Source organism: Trichosurus vulpecula, chromosome 1, assembly GCF_011100635.1.
Source record: "Trichosurus vulpecula isolate mTriVul1 chromosome 1, mTriVul1.pri, whole genome shotgun sequence".
NCBI classification, from domain to species: Eukaryota; Metazoa; Chordata; class Mammalia; order Diprotodontia; family Phalangeridae; genus Trichosurus; species Trichosurus vulpecula.
In genome coordinates, this window is record NC_050573.1 from 141119211 (window position 1) to 141139270 (window position 20060).

At 38.4% G+C, this 20060-nt stretch overlaps 1 pseudogene; it reads right to left on the reverse strand.

Annotated features, from left to right (window-relative positions):
* Positions 1 to 5358: 5358 nt before the first annotated feature.
* On the reverse strand, positions 5359 to 8361 carry LOC118834851 (annotated as a pseudogene).
* Between the last annotated feature and the right edge of the window lie 11699 nt (positions 8362 to 20060).

The window sequence follows — 20060 nt, forward strand, 5'->3', positions numbered from 1 at the left end:
TTGGCTCTAGACTTGTCTAGAGTCATAGAATCTCAGAGCTGGAAAGGATTCGAAATCAGAGGTCTTGAGTTTTGATGAATTAAAAAAAATCTTTGTTATAAAAGATTGCTTCCTGAGAGAGGGAAGGTATCTTTTGAAATGTAGAGAATATTTTTTTAAAAGAATCCAATAAAAATTGTTTTTAAGAGTTCATGTTGGCTGATGAAGAAGGTACACATGGATCTTGAGCTCAGAAGTTCTGGGCTGTAGTGGGCTATATCAATTGGCTGCCTACACTAAGTTTGACATCAGTATCTTGAATCTTCTAGCAGCAGAAGTCCACCAGTTTGCCTCAGGAGAGGTGAACCAGTCTAATTTGGAAACAGAGCAAGACAAAGTTCCAATGCTAATCAATTCTGGGATCTGGCCTATGAGTAGTCCTTGAACCACCTCCAGCCAAGAAACCCAGATTTTAAAAAAAATATTTATGCTGGAAGAATGAAATGATTACCCCATTTATTGGTCATATCCTCTGGAACTGATGTACAGTCTCTGATATTTATTGTTGCTGTTCAGTCAGGTCCAACTCTGTGACTCTTGGCAAAGAGACTGGAGTAGTTTGCCATTTCATTCTCTAGCTCATTTTATAGATGAGTCTTCTTGACTCCAGGCCGTGCACACGATCCAGTGCATAACCTAGCAGCCCTAGCAGCTAGGTGGTGCAGTGGATGGAGTACAGGGCCTGGAGTCAGGAAGACCTGAGTTTAAAATGAAACCTCAGACACTTACTACCTGTGTGACCTTCAGCAAGTCACTTGACCCTATTTACCTCAGTTTGCTCATCTATTGTTGTTGTGTTTGTCCTTCGTTCTCAAAGAGGACCATGATGTCAGGACTTACAGTTGACTTTGATTTGAGTGAGGGAGAGCTGTGCAAGGTCACCAGCCTCACTTTGTCCTCCAAAGTCATCTAGGTCCAGATATTCACTAGAACAACTGGAGATGGCCCAGGATGCATTGGGAGACCCTGGCCCTTTGAGGCTAAGGTGTTTTCAGGTTCTTACTTTGAGTGAGGTGGGGCCCATTCAGTGAATAGACTTCTTTAAGAAGTTAATCAAAGGAAGGCCCCTTTAATCAAAACTCAAAAAAAAAATCAAACTGGGAGGGGAAGACAATCAGGGTTCCTGGCCAAAAGAGAAACAGTTAGTTTAGTATTTACATTCCCTCTGTGTTAGGAGGGCAGGGACCTATTCTCCAATCTATGGGCTCCAGAGCTCCTCATCTGTAAAATGATCTGGAGAAGGAAATGGCAAACCACTCCAATATCTTTGATGAGAAAACCCCAAATAGGGTCACAAAGAGTCAGACACGACTGAAAGGACAGACAACAATAACTCTGATATTTATTCCTGCTCGGTGGGCTGTGCCGCTATATAGACTTAACACAGCATGTCCTTGAAAACTCACCAAAAGGTGGTGCTATTGGGACTGGCTTCTGGGTAATTTGAGAATTTCTCTCTGGAGGAAATGCTGGAGGCTATAAATCTACTTTGGGGCCTTTTCTAATAAGGATTTCTCAATTCTAAATATCCCTGAGTTTGAGTCGATGCTTCTATCATTTCTATATGAGTTTTCAGCTGCTGTCTATAGACTGAGAACCAGGAAGTAGGTCAGTGATGAAGCCTGCACCCCATCTTTGCAATCCTTCCTCCTGCTTTGAGCTGAGAACAGCATTTTCTGTGGAAGGTGTTGTTTTTTCACTGTGCCTTAGGCTCAGCAACCTTCTTCAGTACGGTAGGGGAAGGGACTGTGAAATCACTCCTGGTTTCAGCATGTGACCCAACCCCTCCCTCCGCAATGCTGTAGCCTGAATTGGTCATTGTACCTAGCTTATCTGGAATCCTAGAAAGGGATTTGGAGTCAGAGGCCTAGAGTTTGAAACCTGGATCTTTTATTTATGACTATGTTGTGCAAATCACCTCTCTCAGCCTCAAGTCCTTCATTTATAAAATGAAAGATCTCTCAGGCCTATTCCAGCTCGAAATTCTATGATGTTATGATCTATTCCATCCCTTTCTAAACACACCCTGCAAGTGGTTATCAAGCCTATGTTGACCTTGACTGGATTGTCCACCACCCCTCCCCAGACTATAACTGCTATCTATCTGTTTACCCCAAGAATCAGGAGGCTTGAGTTAGACTAAATACTCAAAAACATATCTCACAGCTGAGTTTTTTCTCTTGGCATTGAAACAATGTAAATTCTGAGTCAAACCTGAAGGTATTTGCATTCACAGCACAGGATCAGCCTTTTAGTATAAAAGACTAGATGGACATTATAGATAAAATGTCTGAAATTGATACCTTTCTGTTCTATTGGAATGAATTGAATCTAGTTCAGTCGACATTTATTAAACACTTACTGTGTGCAGTGTACTGTGCCAGGTGAGAGGGAAGAAATGGTTTAGATAAGACATGGAGCTTATGTTCTAATGATCTTGAGCTGTTTAGTTCCAGTATTCTTTCCAGGATCTCACCCTGATATTGGGGCAAGTAGAAAAGACCGTAAAGATGAGTTGACCAGGCATGAATAAACATCTACAAAATACAAGGAGGGGAAGGAATGAAGAGAAGGAAAAAAAAAAGCTCCAAGTTTTTTTTTTTTTCCCCTGCCTGAGGCTTAGTTTGTTATGCTGTAGATGTAACCCAGTTTTACTCATTATAAAAACTTTTTGGCCAGTCCAACCTTCCCTTGAGAGGCAGGGCTGCCCAACCTGGTCCCATATGTATTCTCCATTTATGTATTTATTCATTCAACATTCAACAAGCATTTATTTAGTGTTCCCTTTCACCAAAGCCTATTCTTTGTCTTTATTTCTATAAGAGGCCCCTGAAAAGTCTTCCCTAAGCAATAGCACCAAATACATCTGTGTGGAGAAGTGATCTTTCCCATAATTCAGCAGAATTATTTTGAAAAGAACACCTGAAACACAGGTAGGGTTTCATTCATTATAGATTCTAAGACTCCTCTTCCTAGTGGCTGTTGTCCTATATCTTTCTATTCTTCTGTCTCGCCCATCCACCAATGAATCTCCTTTTTCCTCTTTCTCTGAGAGGATCTTCTGCCTAATAGATATGGCCCCAGGAAAATCATTTATTTGATTTGCCTATGGTTATATTGCCTTCTGTCAGACAGGAAGGCCCAGGCACACTCTGGATACCTCCCATTTCTCTGGTTCATTGCCACTACCCAGATGATCTGAAGACTTCAGCATCCTATCACTCCCCAGGGGTGATACCAATTCCCCTTACAGGCACACAGGTTCACAAAGCTCCTAACAAAAATAAGTTTATTTATAAATATAAACAGAATTTATATCCGAGCCTCCAGAAAGTAACAATTACCCTCCCCGCTCCCGACTGAGCAAAGTTGCCCCAAAGACACACAATGTATCTATAATTTGGATAGGGCCCAGGTCAGGGTTATTCTGTTAGCGTTTCTGATTTCCTACTTTCTCAGGTTGCCTTCCCTGGCAGGGATGCCATGCATTTTCTTGCTCCACTCTACTGAATTTCTACTCTGCTCCCAGCAGGTAGAGGTGTGGCTGCTGCCACTGATCTCCATAGAAGCTATTTCCCATCATTGGCATCTCATCACATTTCAGCCCTCCTCCAATAGATGGTACTCATCCCCTTTCCCAGATTTGCTCAGAACTCCACCGGGGTTGTTATGAGGATCAGTTGAGAAAATGTAAAACACTTGGCAAAATTTAAAGGAGTGTATGAATGCCATGTATTGTTATTACTGTTATTATTACCACCAATTCTTAGCCTATATTCACCAGGCTTTGAGTCTGCTGATGACATCATTTCCTGAGCATCCTATTACACTGCTGCTGAGCTCAAGCAATGTTTATAGAGCAAAGCAGGGGGAGTGCTGGTAAGTGTTTAACAATGGGGCTTTCTGGGGGGGGGGGGAAGTGCAAAAAACTGAACACAGGCTTTTAAGTTTAATCTACATTATTAATACTTCCTTAAGTTAGGAAAATCAACAAAACAATAAATCAAGCCCTGATTTTTAGCAAATCAAGATTTCTGAGGTGTAAATGTTTGCAATGAAAATTTTACAATTAGTGGTTACAAGTCAGTTAGAGTAGGATCCATTGCACTTCTGATAACAGGCCCTATGAGACAAATTTCTAAAAGTGTTTTTAATACCTACCAAAAAAAAAACCCACTTCTTTTATTTTTAATCCATTTTCCCAACTTTAATATGGAAGGCTTATTGGAAAGAGGTGTTGTTTGTTTGTTTGTTTTGGGAGGGGGGCAGTAAAAGAATAATATGGTTCTGCTTCTCTCTTGCACCACTCAAGCAAATCTCTATCTTCAAATCCATGCAGATTTATGGTAAATCTTACTCCCTCCTCTATGCCAGGATGCCAGAGGCATTATCTTCTGATTATGCTAGCCGCCCCTACTGGTCTTAAGGTGTGGAAAATTATTCACTCCCAAATTGTCCCTTCATTCCTTTTTTTTTTTCCCTGGGGGAGATATTCCTGGAAATTTGAATGGAATAGGAAATACACCAGCACCACTTAGTACTGCGTCCTAGCCTCTAAGAAGGAGAACATGTGTGTGCACGTGTATCATTTGTTGTCCCTCTTTACATGGTGAAGGTCTTTCCCTGACAATAATATATGGATGGAAATTTAACATAATAGAATCTTAGAATTAGAAGAGACTTTCAAGATCATATTATTCATGGATCCTTAACTGAAGTCCATGGATCCTCAAAGACGAATTAAAGGGGGGGTGTCTTTAAATTTAAACTAGAAAAAATTATATCTTCACTTTTATTAATCTTTGGTTTCTTTTGTAATCCTATATATTTTATTGTATGCATTTAAAATAAATTATTCTGATAAGGGGTCCACAGGCTTCATTAGCTTGTCAACAGAATCCATGACACAAAAAAGGACAAGAAACCCTGATCTAACTCCTCCTTTTCTTACAGACGAGGAAACTGAGGCTCAGAAAGGACAAGTCACAACCTCCTCATTAGAAGGAGGAGAAAATGTAAGGCGATTCCAAACCCAGGGTTCTATTCTACCACATCATAATGGTTTTTTGATGCCAAAAGTTTTCTGAAGTTCCTTGCTTATAAAGTCAAATTTAAAGTAGCTACAGACCAGAATATTACCATATGTTTCCTATAAATCCAGGTTTCTAATTACATCAAAAGATATTGTGGAACTTTCAAAGTAATAAGGCTTAATTTAATTTTAAAATACAATATGTTATACCATATTTCTTTTTTTGATACAAAAATTTTTATTCATTTTAAGTATTAAGTTTTAAGCTGTTTCAGATTTGAGGGTCTTTAAAAAGGAACCCGAGTTAAATTCACTTCAATGTCCACTGTTTTTTTTTTCTTACGAAATTTGTATGCTGCTGGTAGATCATATCGTAGTTCTGCTGTAACATCCATCTTAATTTTCCATTCATCGGTTTTCTCTTGAACATGTTCTTGGATTGAAGTTTTATGTAAGGAATATACTGCTACTCTTGCCATTAATAAAGCAGTCTTCAGAAATGACATATCCATACCTTTATTATGGTTGGTCTCAAAGGGAGGATGCATGATTATAGTGTCCAAGTTGACTTAGACATTGCATCAGACAAAGAATAAACATTATACTGAATCATTTGTTAGCTCAAATTCTGCAACATTTCTACTAAATATTTCTAATGCATCTTCATCTATATCATATCCAACACACAACCCTGCCCCTAACATTGCTGTTCCAATACTAAGCATCCTAGATCTCCAACCACTTTGTTTTCAGTGTCATCATATGTGCTATGAATTGTATATAGCATACATGCTGCAGTGTGGGGCCTGGTCGGATACTGCTCTAGAAGTAATTTGGGTTTCTCAAAGTCATCAACTTGTTGCAAGAAACTTTCCAATTTCTTCTCTTTTATTTTTTCTTCGGGTTACATGGGTTACCTGGGTTATAGTTGGGGGTTGGGGAGTGAGAGTGGAAGGGCGGAGCGTATCTATTTACACCCAAGAAAATACTTTAAAGTCATTGACCTGAGGACCCACACTCCCAGCTCAAAGTCCTTAGTCTTCACCGCAGCCTACACCATATTTCTTGAGAAGCAATATGGAATAGAGGAAATGATACTGTATTTGGAGTCAGGAACATTTAGGTTCAGTTCTTCCTGTGACACTGTTACTGTCTGATGTTAGGCAAGGCACTTAAATTCTCTGAAATTCAATTTTGTCATCTGTAAAATGGGGATTATGAGACTTTATAGTACCTCCTTTATTGGGTTGTTGTGAAGGGAATAATATATATAAAATGCCGTGCAAACCATAAAGTGCTCTATGAATGGCAGTTATTATTCTGGGGTGGTGTTACAAAATTAAGCAAACAATTCTAGGGGCCACATTTCCAACAAATACTCAGTGCAGTGTTCAATTTTCCAGATTGTAATTTAAGAATGATAAAGATATAACCCAATCATTGAGGACACAGAATAAGACAATTATTTTTTGAACATGGCCAATGCCGGAGTTTGCTTTGCTTGACTATGTATTTGTTATGAGGAGTTTCTTTTTCCTTTCTGATGAGGTGGAGATGGGAGACAGAAAAAACTGATTTTTATTCATTGAAAAAAATTGACTTAAAAACATAGACAACTAAATACCTCTTGCCCATACGTGGTGGGTGGGGGAGGGACTGATATAAATGGAAACTGGAATGATACGTGAACAAGCAGAGAAGAGATAAACTTGAGGAGGTGAAAGTGTCTAGTGAAGGTTTTTGAGGATAGAAGATTCTTGAGCATTTACATACATACACACACACACACACACACACACACACACGCACACGCACACACTGGGGCAATAGTGAAAGAACCAGTTAATAAAGATTAAAGATTCAAGAGAGAAGAAATGATTGAGGATGTGGCTTGTTGGAGAAGATGGAAAGGGACAGGATTGAATGAAGCAGCTAGGTGGTGCAATAGACAGAGCCAGACCCCAGCTGTCGAGAGGACATCAGTTCATATTTGGCCACAGACACTTAATAGCCCTGTGACCCTGGATAAGTCACTTAACTTCTGACTGTGAAAGCCTAATGCTAAGCTAAAGACCTGACACAGAGTATTTCAGGAGCTCACCCTTCGGCTGTAAGCCATACCTAAAATATCATCTGGAAAGCCAAATTGTGGGCTGAGAAAATTCAGTAACACGAACTATAACTGGATCCCCGTGAGATTATTAATCAGAGTATATTTACTCTTCCCACGTTAAGGTCTTCTGCAAGATTTAGTTGTTTAGACTTCATCATGATGGTGCTATCTATTACTACGACTTCTTAAGAGGAATGCTGTCTGGTGGCACAGGCGGACTAGAAACTTAACTTTACTGAGGACGATGGTAGGAAACACAGCCTTGTTTCTCCCCCTCTGTGTAAATGCTGAGAGAGAAAAGAATTTCAAGGTAACAGAGTCATTCCTAAGTGAAAAATTAACTCGGCATACCACTAGAACAAAGTGGCTTTCTCTTCTCCTAATTTATCCCTGGACTCATTAAACTCGCCCTAATCAGTAAGAACAAAAAAGAGTTACTTATCACATCATCATCGTCACCCTTAAAGTTCTTATTTCTGCTGCACTTCAAGGTTTACAAAGTTTTCCTCCCAACAAGCCGTCTGTGAGGTAAGTGGTACAAATAATATTTTCGTTTTACAGATAAGGAAACTGAAACTTACAGTCAATAATAAATATCAGCCCCAGGCTTCAAACCCAGTCTTCTGGATTCTAAGTTGGGTATTTTTCCCACCAAACCATAATGCCTCTAGAGATTTTCCTGCTCCCTCTTATTCTTTAAAACTAACCAGTTGGTATAAGGAAAATAATAGCTAGCCCTCATTCACTGGGGGCTATCATCTTTCAGATTTTCCTTTAAAATGAAATTTGAATTATTCCATGATACGTGGAATAAGAACACTTAGTCTTTAATGTTTTACAATATGGCTTTAAATCTAACCACTCCACTAAAACTACTCTTTCCAAAGGTACCTGTGATCTGTCCATTGCCAAATGGTCTTTTTTCAGTTCTTATCCCTTTTTGACCTGTCTGATGCATTTGACATAGTGGAAAACCTTGTGTTCCAGGTCACTCTTTCCTCTCCAGGTTTTTGTGATTCCGCTATCTTCTGGATCACTTTCAAACCGTATGACCACTTTTCAGTCTCCTTTGTTCATCATCCATATCAGGTCCTCTTGCTGGGGGTGTTCGTGTTCCACAAGGTTCTGTCCTGGCCTTCTTCTCTTCTCCCTCTTTAGTCTTACTTGTTAACCTCATCAGCACCAGTTTCTGCCCTTTCATTCCCTCCTCACCAATCACCTATTGAATAGTCAAAATGGATGTTCAAGATGCATCTTAAACTCAGCACATCAAAAACTGAACATGTTATCTTATTTCCTAAAACTTCCCTTCTTTAATAAAAACATTTTTTAACTTAAGGAGTAAAATAAGCATCTCCATAACACAGTAAAATTAAAATGATGGCTGCATATGACACTGTAAATCTATTCTGTACTCCTTGCTATTCCTTTTAAATATATAATGAAATTATGTAAATTTCTTTTTTATCCTTTTTTCCCATCACTCCTTGCCCTAGAGATGGCTAACATTAGACACAAATATGTGTATATATGTAAAATCATTTTATACATACTTCTATTTGTCAATTTTTTTCTGGATACAGATAGCACTTTTTTTCATAAGTCCCTTGCAATTAATTTGGGTATTTTTAATAGTCAAAATGACTTATTTGCTCAAAGCTGTTCTTAAAACGATATTGATGTTACTGTATACAATGTTCTCTTAGTTCTATTCATTTCACTCTTCATTATTTCAAACCAGTCTATCCATGTTTTCCTCAGATCATACTAGCTAAAAGATTACAGAAATATATTATAAATATTATACGTTATGACCAAGTGGATTTGTACCAGTAATGTAGGGATGGTATAACATGAGAAAAAACTTAATATAATGGATTATGTCAGTAATAAAAGCAATAAAAATCATATGATTATATCAATAGATGCAGAAAAAAGCTTTTGATAAAGTACAACATTCATTTCTACTAAAAACTTGGAAGTATGGGTATAAATGGATTTTTCCTTCAATTGATTAAAAGCATTTACCTAAAACCATCAGCAAGCATTATTTGTGATGCAGAATAAGCTAAAAGCCTTCCTAGTAAGATCAAGTGTGAAACAAGGATGCTCATTGTCACCGATATTATTCGAAAATGTATTGAAGCCCTTCTTTCAAATGTCACTATTTTTTGTTGAAGGCATCACCATCCTCTCAGTGTCTCAGATTTGTAATCTTGTCTTTATCCTTCACTATTCCCTCATTCCACATAGCCAAATAGTTGCCACTTCTTGACATTTACACTTCCATGATATCTCTCACATTGGGAATGATTGTATAAAGGAGTTTCAGAGCTCTTGATCCTGGAAGTGGATCACTTGTTATGATAGCAAGATCAAGGGTGTGAGCATTCTTGTTGGTAACTAAGTGAAGTGAAAGAATAGCTCATGATAGGTTGAAGAGCTGAGAGGTTATACTGTTTGAGGGAATATCAGCATCTATTTTCAATCCCCCTAATATATGGATAGGAATTTGATTAAAGAAGACTATGAGTTATTCACTGAACTCATTAAGAATGGATGGAGAAGAAAATGTCTTTTCTGGTCCTCATGACCTCTCAAATGTCTCTAAAATAGGAACAATGCATCCAAGATAAAGTGATTTCAACTCTCTCCACAATATAGGATGACAAGAACCCAAACAAGGTAAAAAAATCAATGAACTAACAGAAAATTCTTGCTTACTCAGCACCTCCTCCCTTACTGCTAGTCATATTCCCTGAAGCAGGGCTACACAAGAATGTCCTGGTGGTTGTGGTTCCATGCTCTTTGGGGAGTCCTCAGGATTCTCTGTCTTATCAGGTATTGATTCATTTTTCCTTGCCTATTTATTTATAGATACCTAGAGCCTTTTAGCTGATATGGAGACCATATTCCCTTCTGTTATTAATATCTTCCCTGTTGGTTTATCTGTTTAATATCAAGATCTTTAACCAACTTTTATTCCTCTTGAGATCTTTGATAAATTTGGTCTTTTTTCCCCTTATTTTCTCCTCCTGCTCACTTTCTGACTCCCTCCCCTTTGATGGTAGTTTCTTTGGGGGCTGGATGTAAAAGAATCTCAGCCTCCTCTCTCGTTGGGCAATTCACAGTTCATCAATCTCATTCTCTATCCCACATGACTTCTGGGGGAGGGGACAGAACTAGCCCCAGCTGGATGCTGGGCACTTTCTCTCAGACTTAGTGGAGTGACACACATATATTCTTCCTTCATTCCTCTTCTCCTTAGTTCACTGGCCCTATTGAAGCCAGAGCAAATTTCTGTCATTTTAGAGTTTGGATCTCCATGCGGCACTGGGAAGATGAACGAACGGTTGGAATGTAGGGCTGAGTTCTGTTATACACATTTAGTAATGGTTTAAAAGTGAAGTAGGAATTGTGAAAGCAGAATTAAAAGGCCTGCACAGAAGAACTAATTGGCAGAATAGAAAAAAAAAAGTGAATTCACAGTGGAAAATCTCACCAAAGAAAGAAAAGGATGAATAACTGACTAGAAATGGAAATAGACAGAAGTGACACATGGTCCAGAAAAAGAAAAGCAAAAAAGAATAACCTTTTTCAAAAGCATGATCTCCGTACAAAAAAAACATACAAACCTTGAAGAACATGCCAAGTCAAAAAAAAAACCTGAACACCATGAAGAAAAGAAATGGTACAAAGAAAACTTCCCAAACTTCTGAATGCAGAAAACAAAGTGCTAAATGAAAGAGTCAGAGATCACCTCAAGGAAAAAAAAAAAACTAAAAAAATAAATAAACAAAAAGCCTGTGCTGCAAACTCCAGGAAACCTAGTGGCTAAACAAAATTCCACGGACAAACAATAAATTCTATGTGTCATCAGGAAAAAGACATTCAAATATAAATAAAAGGAAATTTGAACATTCTTCACCCACCAGAAACCACAAGAGGGAATGGAGTAATGTGTTTCAAAGTGCAAGGGAGATCAAGATACAGACCAAGGTGATATATCCTGCAAGTCTGAGCAACTATGGGAGAACAGAGACATTCTATAAAGGGAGATGGGAAACTTATAGCATATATTATCTGCAGACCTGCCTCAGGAGAAGGGAAATCAGAATTCCTGGGGGTACCCAGAAGAGTGGTAAGGATATAGACCCAGGACAGAGATTGTGTGGCAAATAGGAAATAGAAAGATGAAAAAGAAAACAAATGCCAATAATGAACTGCACAACCAGGAACTGATATTTCTAAGAGTGAACTACAACAACCACAAAAAAGGGTTGGAGGCAAGATCTTCCTGTAAGGCAAAACCAGAAACATTTTAGAAGAGAAAACTAAAAATTGGTAGTTTAAATTCTGTGAGGAATTCAGAGAATAAAGTAGTACTAAAAAAGTATAAGTGTGATGAACCAAGGAATACAAGTTGGGAATAGACCAAAAAAAAGGAGATAGATAAGAAATCTTCCTTAGAAAAAGGTGCAGAAAATGGAATTTTACAAACTAACAAACAAAACGAATTGAAGAGGAAGAGGGTGGGGGGGGGGGAAGTTTTATTTGTCTCTTAACTAAGAGGGTTGAAAAGGAGAATTAAAAACTATAACAGATTAAGCTAAAATAACTGAAGAAAATAGGACTGTGTTTACAGAGCAAAGGGTAAAAATTCTAATTTGGAAAAAATATTAAAGACAAATGGAAGAAAATATAGGTAGAGATGAGGAGAGTATTCCAGGTATGGAGGACAACCGGGACAATTGCCTTGAGACTTGTTCATGGAGCAGCAAGAAGGCCAGTGTCATTAGATTGAAGAGTATGTGGCAGTGGGGTAAGGTTTAAGAAGATTGGAAAGGTAGGAGATGGTTAGGTTACAAAGGGCTTTGAGTGCTAAACGGAACATTTCATATTTGATCCTAGAGATGATAGGGAGCCAATGGAGTGGTTGTGTGATGCTGCACCTGTACTTTAGGAAAATCACTCTGGGGTTTGAATGTGGATTGGAAAGGGGAGAAATTTGAGGTAGGCAGACCCACCAGTAGGCTACTGAAATAATCCTTGTGTGAGGTGATAAGGGCCTGTACCAGAGTCAGAGGAGAAAAGGAGGTATATTCAAGAGATGATGCAAAGGTAAAATAGACTTTAGCAATAGGCTGGATATATGGGGTGAGAAAAAGGGAGGAGTTAAGGATGACATGGAAGTTGCAAGCCTGAGGGACTGGGAGGATGATGTTGCCCTCTACATTAATGGGAAAGTAGGAGGTACTTATGTAAAAAGAAAAGTTATAAAAAAACCAACCCACTTTTTTAAGCATATAAAAAAGTAAAGTGGGGTTTTTTGAGGATAGTGACCAGGATATTGAGGGGGCTAAAGGTAGTCTTACATTGGCTGAAAGAACTAGTGATGGAGAGGATTCTGGGAAGATGGTGGAGTAGGTCAGAAAATTCCCAGAAAAGAGATGAGATAGTGCTTCAGGATGATGATAGAGTGCAAAAAATAAATAAGAGTTGGGGTAGAACAGGGGTCCTCCTGGGGCAATGGGGAAGATCTGAAGAAAAATCCCAGGATAAGGTTTGGTCCCTGTGAAGAATAAAACCTCCAGGCTAGGTCTTAGATCTACTCCAGCACTTCTTAAACAGTGGGTTGTGACCCCATGGGATTGCCAAACATTTTTGTAACAGTAATAGGTTTCTGAACACACAATGACCAAAAATTAATTAAAAATCAAACACATAATTAATTCAAGGTGTTTCTGGCAGTGTTTGCCCATGTTGAATTGTGTAACTTCACTGCAGCCTTGGTTCTGAACACACAGCATGCACACTTTGCACTGTGCATGCCCTCAGGTCACACAACACCAAAGAGTCATGAGTGGAAAAAGTTTAAGAAGCCCTGGCTTAAACAACAAGTGGCAAGCCCTGGGGTTAGCTAAGTTGGGAGGCTGCCTCAGCCTTAGCTGCAGGAACTTTTACCCCCAGTACAATGAGGAGAGTTGGGCATCTGAGCTGGGGAAGATTGAGGGAACCTCTGCTGACAAGGAACACCAGACCCAGCTGTGCTGTGGAGAGCATCTGTGGTGGGAAAGAACCAGTACAGGCCTGGTGAGTTCAGAAGCAGTGGGGCGGGGACACTGCTGGCTGTGGGCACTTACAGGAGACTGGAGGTCTAAGTTTAGGTTCTAGGCTAGAGGAGAGAACTGAAGGAGGATCTGAGGACAGAGGCACCGCCTCCAATACCCCAAGACTAGAGGTGAATACAAAAACTAGTTATTACAAATTAAAAAAAAGATAAAGAGGCAAAGGAGAAAGAATCCAACCATAGAGAGTTACTATGGGAATAGAGAAGACCAGGGTTTGTCTTCAAAGGAGGATACTGAAGCAAAGAAATCCTCTTCTACCCCAAAGAGTAACATCAAATGGTCACCTACTCAAAGAGAATTCATAGAAGAATTTAAAAGACTTTAAAAATCAAATGAGGGAGATGGAGGGGAAACTAAAAAAAATCAAGAATAAAAAGGTTATGAAAAGAAAGTCAACCAATTAGAAAAGGAGGTCCAGAATCTGGAGGAAGAAAATGACTCAAAAATCAGAATTGGACAAGGGAAAGCTAGTGAAGTTATAAGAAATGAAGGAATAATAAAATACAAAGAATGAAAAAATAGAAGAGAATGTGAAACATCTCATAAAAAAAACTGATCTGGAGAACAGATCAAGAAGAGAAAACTTAAGGATAATTTAACTAGCTGGAAGCTATGACCAAAAAATAATCTTGGTACAATAATACAAGAAATAATTAAAGAAAATTTTCTTGAAGCATTAGAAAAAGAGGGGAAACTAGAAATATAAAAATCCACCAATCACAACTTGAAAGAGATCCTATGAGGAAAACCCACAGGAAGATTATAGTTAAATTCCAAAACCACTGGTTCAGGGATAAAATATTAAGAGCAACAAGAATAAAAACAATTTAAATATGGTGGTGCCACAGTTAGGATCATACAAGACCTAGCAGCAGTGACTCTAAAAGACCCCAGGTCTTGGATTCTGGCTGAAAATATCAGAACTCAGCAAAGCTAAGCATAATCCTGAATGAAAAAAAAATAGACAGTTACTGAACTGTCAGACTTTCAGTCTTTTCAGGACTTTGTTTAAAAAAAAACACAAACAACCTAAACTTAATAGAAGATTTGACATGTAAGAGCTAAGAGAAATATAAGGTACATACAAATGACTAACTACAAGGGACTCAATAAAGACAGACTGTTTACCTTTTATGTATGTAAATGTAAAATAAATATCTAAGATTGTTATTAGCAATTGGGTAGTTCATAAGAAAGATTGGGGTAGACCTGAGCATGAAATGACTTTAAAAAGTAAAAATCATTTAGGAACAGCTAAAAAGAGTAATTATCTTATACAAATGAGGCACAAGAGAAAGAAGCAACACAGAGGAAAGGAGGGCTGTTAGTTCTGGAAACCTACTTTCATTGGGAATGGGTTCAAGAGGGAACAGTATATATATCTAGAAGAGTATAAAAGTCTTGTTAATTCAGAAAGGAATAAAATGCCAAGGGGATAGGGAGGGGGGAGAGGATAAGGGAGGTATCTCTAGAGAACAGGGTGAGTGAATAGGTTAAAGGGGGGTATAGAAGAGTGTTTAGATTAATGGGAATGGGAGGATAAGGGAGGGATCTTGGTGGGGTAGGTTAAGTACTAGGAGGGCAAGGTAGCTGATAGAAGTAAAGTAGAGGAGATAGGAGGGATAGGAAATAAGAGATACATACAAATATAAAAACAAAGATCAGAAGAAGAATTTGTTAGGGAAAGTATATGTCTATATATGTATGTATGCATGTATATATGTATTTATATGTATATATGTATAAGTGTATGTATACACCCATATTTATATTTACATATATCCATGCTTAATTGTGGCCTTCGGGGTTGGGGAAAAGGAAGAAGGAGAAAGAACAAAGTGAAAAGTACACAACAGAGAACAAAAGAAAACTTACCAGGAAGAAAAGAAAAAATGGACAGATCTTAACACAACACATAGTATTTGTTATATAGGCTTTCTTGAAATGGAAATTTATTTCTATATATTTTGAATCCCCTCACATTCTGTGTACACATGACATGCTTTTTTTCTTTTCTTATTTTGTAATTAAGATCCAACATTTAAGTTTATAATATGTTTCTTTTTCTTTCTGTGCATGTAAGTTTTAGTAATAAAGAAGAAAAAAAAAAGGAAAGAACTAGTGATGTTCAGCCTACACAAGAGAGAAATAGGGAGGGACCAGATTGCACAAAAGAGGGATTAGATCATAGAACTAGAGCTGGAAGGGACCTCCAAAGCAATTTAGTCAAATTCTCTCATTTTCCAGATTAAGAAACTGGAGTCTTGGGAGGTTGTCAGTCACACGGTTTGATGTGAGAGGCGGGATGTGAGCCACGTCATTTGACTCGAGAGCAAATACTCTTTTCATCATAACATGCTGCCTCCCTAATAGCCTATATTTAGTGCTTTAGACCTAACAAAGTGCTTTCCTCGTGGCAATTACAAACATGAATTTCCAGGTTTCATAGTTTCTTCTGTGGAGAGTAGGAATCAAAAATGGAAGTCTGAGCCATCAACCAAGTATTTTTTAAGTGTTTTATTGTTGTGTCCAACATTGCAGTGTGTGCCATGGGGGGCACAAAAGAGGTAAGACAGGACCCTTGACTCAAGAAATGTCTAATCTACCTGTAATGAGGACTGATCCAGCAGTTGTAAACTAACTTTTTTTTTTTTTTACTAAAGAGACTACTTCACATATAAATACATTGAAGTTTAGAATTCCTCCAATTAAAATTAATTTCATTAATAGCTATTATATTTGAAAATGTTTAGCAAGTTATCTAGCATGAGATGCTTAATTATAATGCAGTAATGATTACTTCACCAATGTTCAGGAATTAGATTTTAGCACATATCAGCTACTCTTTAGGGGAAAAAAAATCAACTCGATTAGCATTTGCCATGTTGTGAGACTTGCATAATGAGGATACAAAGTTGAAATAAGACAGTGCCAACTATTAGTAATTTACAGTCTAATGATTAAAATATGAATACAAACAACCCTGATAGAAATAGAATAAGAAACAGGGAAAGACAAGGTCCAGGCATAAGCTGTGAGAAATATGAGCAATCACTTTCAGTTGGTACAGGGGAGAGGTTCAGGAAAGGCTTCATGGAAAAGAATACACCTGATTTGGCCCTTAAAAGGAGGAACATTAACAGGTAGAAATAGGATAGGGGAGCCCACCTCAATAATGGTAGGGTATAAGTAAAAACATGGAGGCAGAGAGCTATAGGATTATAAAATGGGATGAAGACTGTATCCTTGGTTGAAATCGGATTTGGAAAGAGCCTCCAAAATCATGTGGTCCAGCACGTGTACAGCAATCTCTGAATGGTCATCCAGCTTCTTTTTTAATACTTCTATCAAGGGGGGATGGTTCACTGTCCACTCTGATCAATAAGGAGTTTTCCTTCTCATCGACCCTAAATCTGTCTCTCTGCAACTTTCACCCATTGTATTCAGTTTTGCCCTGTGGGGCCATGAGGAATAATTCTAACCCCACTTCCACAGAAATCCTTATGATATCCAAGATAATTATTCATTTCAATTCAATGAATATGTAAGTTATATAAGTATGTGTGTATGTATGTATTGCATGTGTTCTGTGTGCAGGTATTTGTGATAGGTGTGAAGGATGAATATTAATGGAAGAAATGTCTGACAGAACCTGTCCTCATGGAACTTAATTATACTGTATGTACTATATATACTACTATACACCATACGTACTATATACTATACTACTATATACTATGTACATAGACAAAAAGTAAGGAGTGATTGGGGGAGCAAAGAAGAAAATTCAGACTAGGTGTCTTAGCACTACCTGAGAAGATAGATTCCATTCTCAGCTGGAAATGGTACAGGAAATATTATATGCAGGATATGGCACCTAAACTGAGCCTTAAAGGAAGACAAGGATTTTGAGAGACAGAGAGAAAGAGGAAGTATATTCTTTGAGGGGGGGAGGGGGGAGAGGGGAGGGTATGCAAATGAATAGAGGCAGAAGGTAGTTTGCTAAGCTCGGGAACTGATAGTATGCACTCCCTTGGCCCTACTCCTATCTGTTTAAGTCCCTCCATTTTTTCAAGGTTTAAAAAAAGTGCTTTCTTCCCCATGAAGCTTTTCTTGATACACCGCCCCCCCCCCCAATCACTTCTCAAATTTCTCAAAGCCTTTCATCTGGACCTGACCTCTGGTTGTTACTTATTCTTTCCTTGTTCATCAATTTGGCTGAAAAGTAGAATGAATAAGAGGAAGTGATGTGAAATAAAACCGGAAAAGTGGTGGAAATCCCCAAAGTCTTCTCTTCTACAAGGTAAACTTGTTTAGCAACTTCAGTTGATCCTCAGTAGGGTTCTAGTTTATCATGGTCCTGGTTATCTTTCTGTGGACACACTTCAATTGGTTAATGTCTTTCCTTGAACACAATGTTTAAAATGTGGTCTGACCAGGAGTAGAATCTCCTGCATTCTGTACACTATGTCTCTCTTAGTGGAACCCAAAGATAACATTCTGGTTATTTTTGGCTTCTGTGTTGTCACTGTGGATTCATATTGGGCTTGTTGTTTACTTAAATTCTTAGATGTTATGAAAATAATGTAGTAATGGCTCTACACTGATTAATTATAGCAAAATGTAGAACTTCACATTTATCTCCTTTTTATTTCTTTTTACCAGATTTGGTCAACTGTAGAGGTTGTTTTTTTGGAAGCCAAGTCTGCCATCCAATATGTTATGTCTCATTACTGGCTTTGATCAACCAGATAAAGTGATAAGCATGCTGTCTATGGCTTCAACCAAGCACTCAAATAGATGAAGAATCTATGATTTTATCAGTAAAGAGAATTTCTGGTGGGAATTGCCTATATTCATCAAATCAAAGATAGTGACTCATATAAACTTTATATGGTAGATAAGTTCTAAGGAGTTACTTGAGGAACATAGAGGTTATGTGACTTGCCCAGGGTCAAACAGCTAGTAAATGTAAGATGTGGTATTTAAAGCTATTTGTTCTTGACTCTAAGCCCAGCTCTCAGTTTACACCATGTCATGATGCCTCTATACTTCATCCAAGTAATTGATAAAAATATCGAGTAGTACGGTCCAAGGAGAGATACCTAGGACAATCTACTGCAGGGAAGAGAACAAATATTTATGAAGCACCTACTATGAACCAGGCATGGTGTTAATTTCTTAACAAGTATGGTTTCGTCTGACCCTTTCCACAACTCTCTAAGGTAGGTATTATTATCCCCATTTTACACTGAAAAAAATGAGGCAGACAGAGGTTAAATGACTATCCTAGAGTTACACAGCTAGGAAGTATCTCAGTCTGGATTTGAATTCAGGTCTTCCTGATTCCAGGACCCAAATTTTATCCACTGTGCCCCCTAGCTATCTATAGAAGAGATGACAAATTCAAGATCCACCTGTGATTCAGGCTTGAAACTAGAATACAATGAAAAAAGCTCACAGAATTCAATAAAAAATATATGTAACCATCAACAACAAGAATGTAAAATGTATACAATCACTGATGCATGTGGACACTGTTTCTCTCCACCTTTACATTTGGCATGATAACAGTGTCTGACTCCCACAAAATGGCAATTCCATTAAGCCTGCAGAACGCTGACTCCCCATAACTTAAATGACCAGAAAGCCCTACCAACAATTGCAGCCCTAGTGCCCCCAGACCAATAAAATCTAAAAAAGAGCCTCCTCGTTTTCCTCAACTAGCCTCAACTAGAAACTAGCCTAGTCTATGTAAAATGGATACCTTTGGTACTGCAATGGGGGAAGCCAGGAAGCAACGATGAAGAGCAAAAGCATTCCAGGTGTAGGGAAGAGTCAGTAAAAATTTCTAGGGTCCAGAGATGGAGTGTTTTGTTCAAGGAACAGCAAGGAGGCCAATGTACACAATGGTCACAGAGTATTTGCTGGGAGATAAGATTTAAGAAGACTGGAAAGATGTGCGTGTATGTGTATTTGTAGGAGAAGAACAAGGAGAGAGTAGTTTCATGGAAACCTAGAAAGAAGAGACAATCGGAAAGGAGAGGGTCATTGACAATGCAAAAGTCAGCAAAGAGAGCTCAAGAAAGGTGAGGATTGAGAAAAGGCCCTTAGGTAGCTCTAATTGTTAGGAAGTTTTTTTTTCTTTGCATCAAGCTTTAACTTGTTTCTTTGCCACTCTCACCTTAATTCCTAATTCTGCCCTCCTGGTGCCAGGCACTACTCACTTCCATGTAAGAGAAACTTTATACACTGAATAAATTATCAAATCCCCTTCTAAATTTTTTCTTCTCTAGGCAAAACATCCTCATTTCTTTCAACCAATTCTTATATGCCGTGCTTTTGCAGAATTTCTTCAGTATTTCTATAGCACAGCCCTCACAGGTTGTGGTTGTGGCTTGTCCTTCATTCTCCAACAGGACTATAACACATGAATTGGCTTTAAGAGAGGGAGTGCTGTGCAAAGTTCCCAGCCTCATTTTCACCTCCGGACCCATCTGGGTCCAGTGGCCAGATATAGATCAGGACAACTGGAGATGATCCAGGATGTAATGGGAGACCTTGGCCTTTGAGTTTTCTGAGTTCTCACTTCAACTGAGGCATCACTCATTTCAGTGCTTAGGGCTGTTTAAGAAGTGAGCCAAGAGATGGCCCTTTTAATAATAATGAAAAAAAATCTAACTGGGAGGGGAAGATCCTCAGGGTTTCTGGCCAAAAGAGAAAGAATTACCATTTACACTCAGTT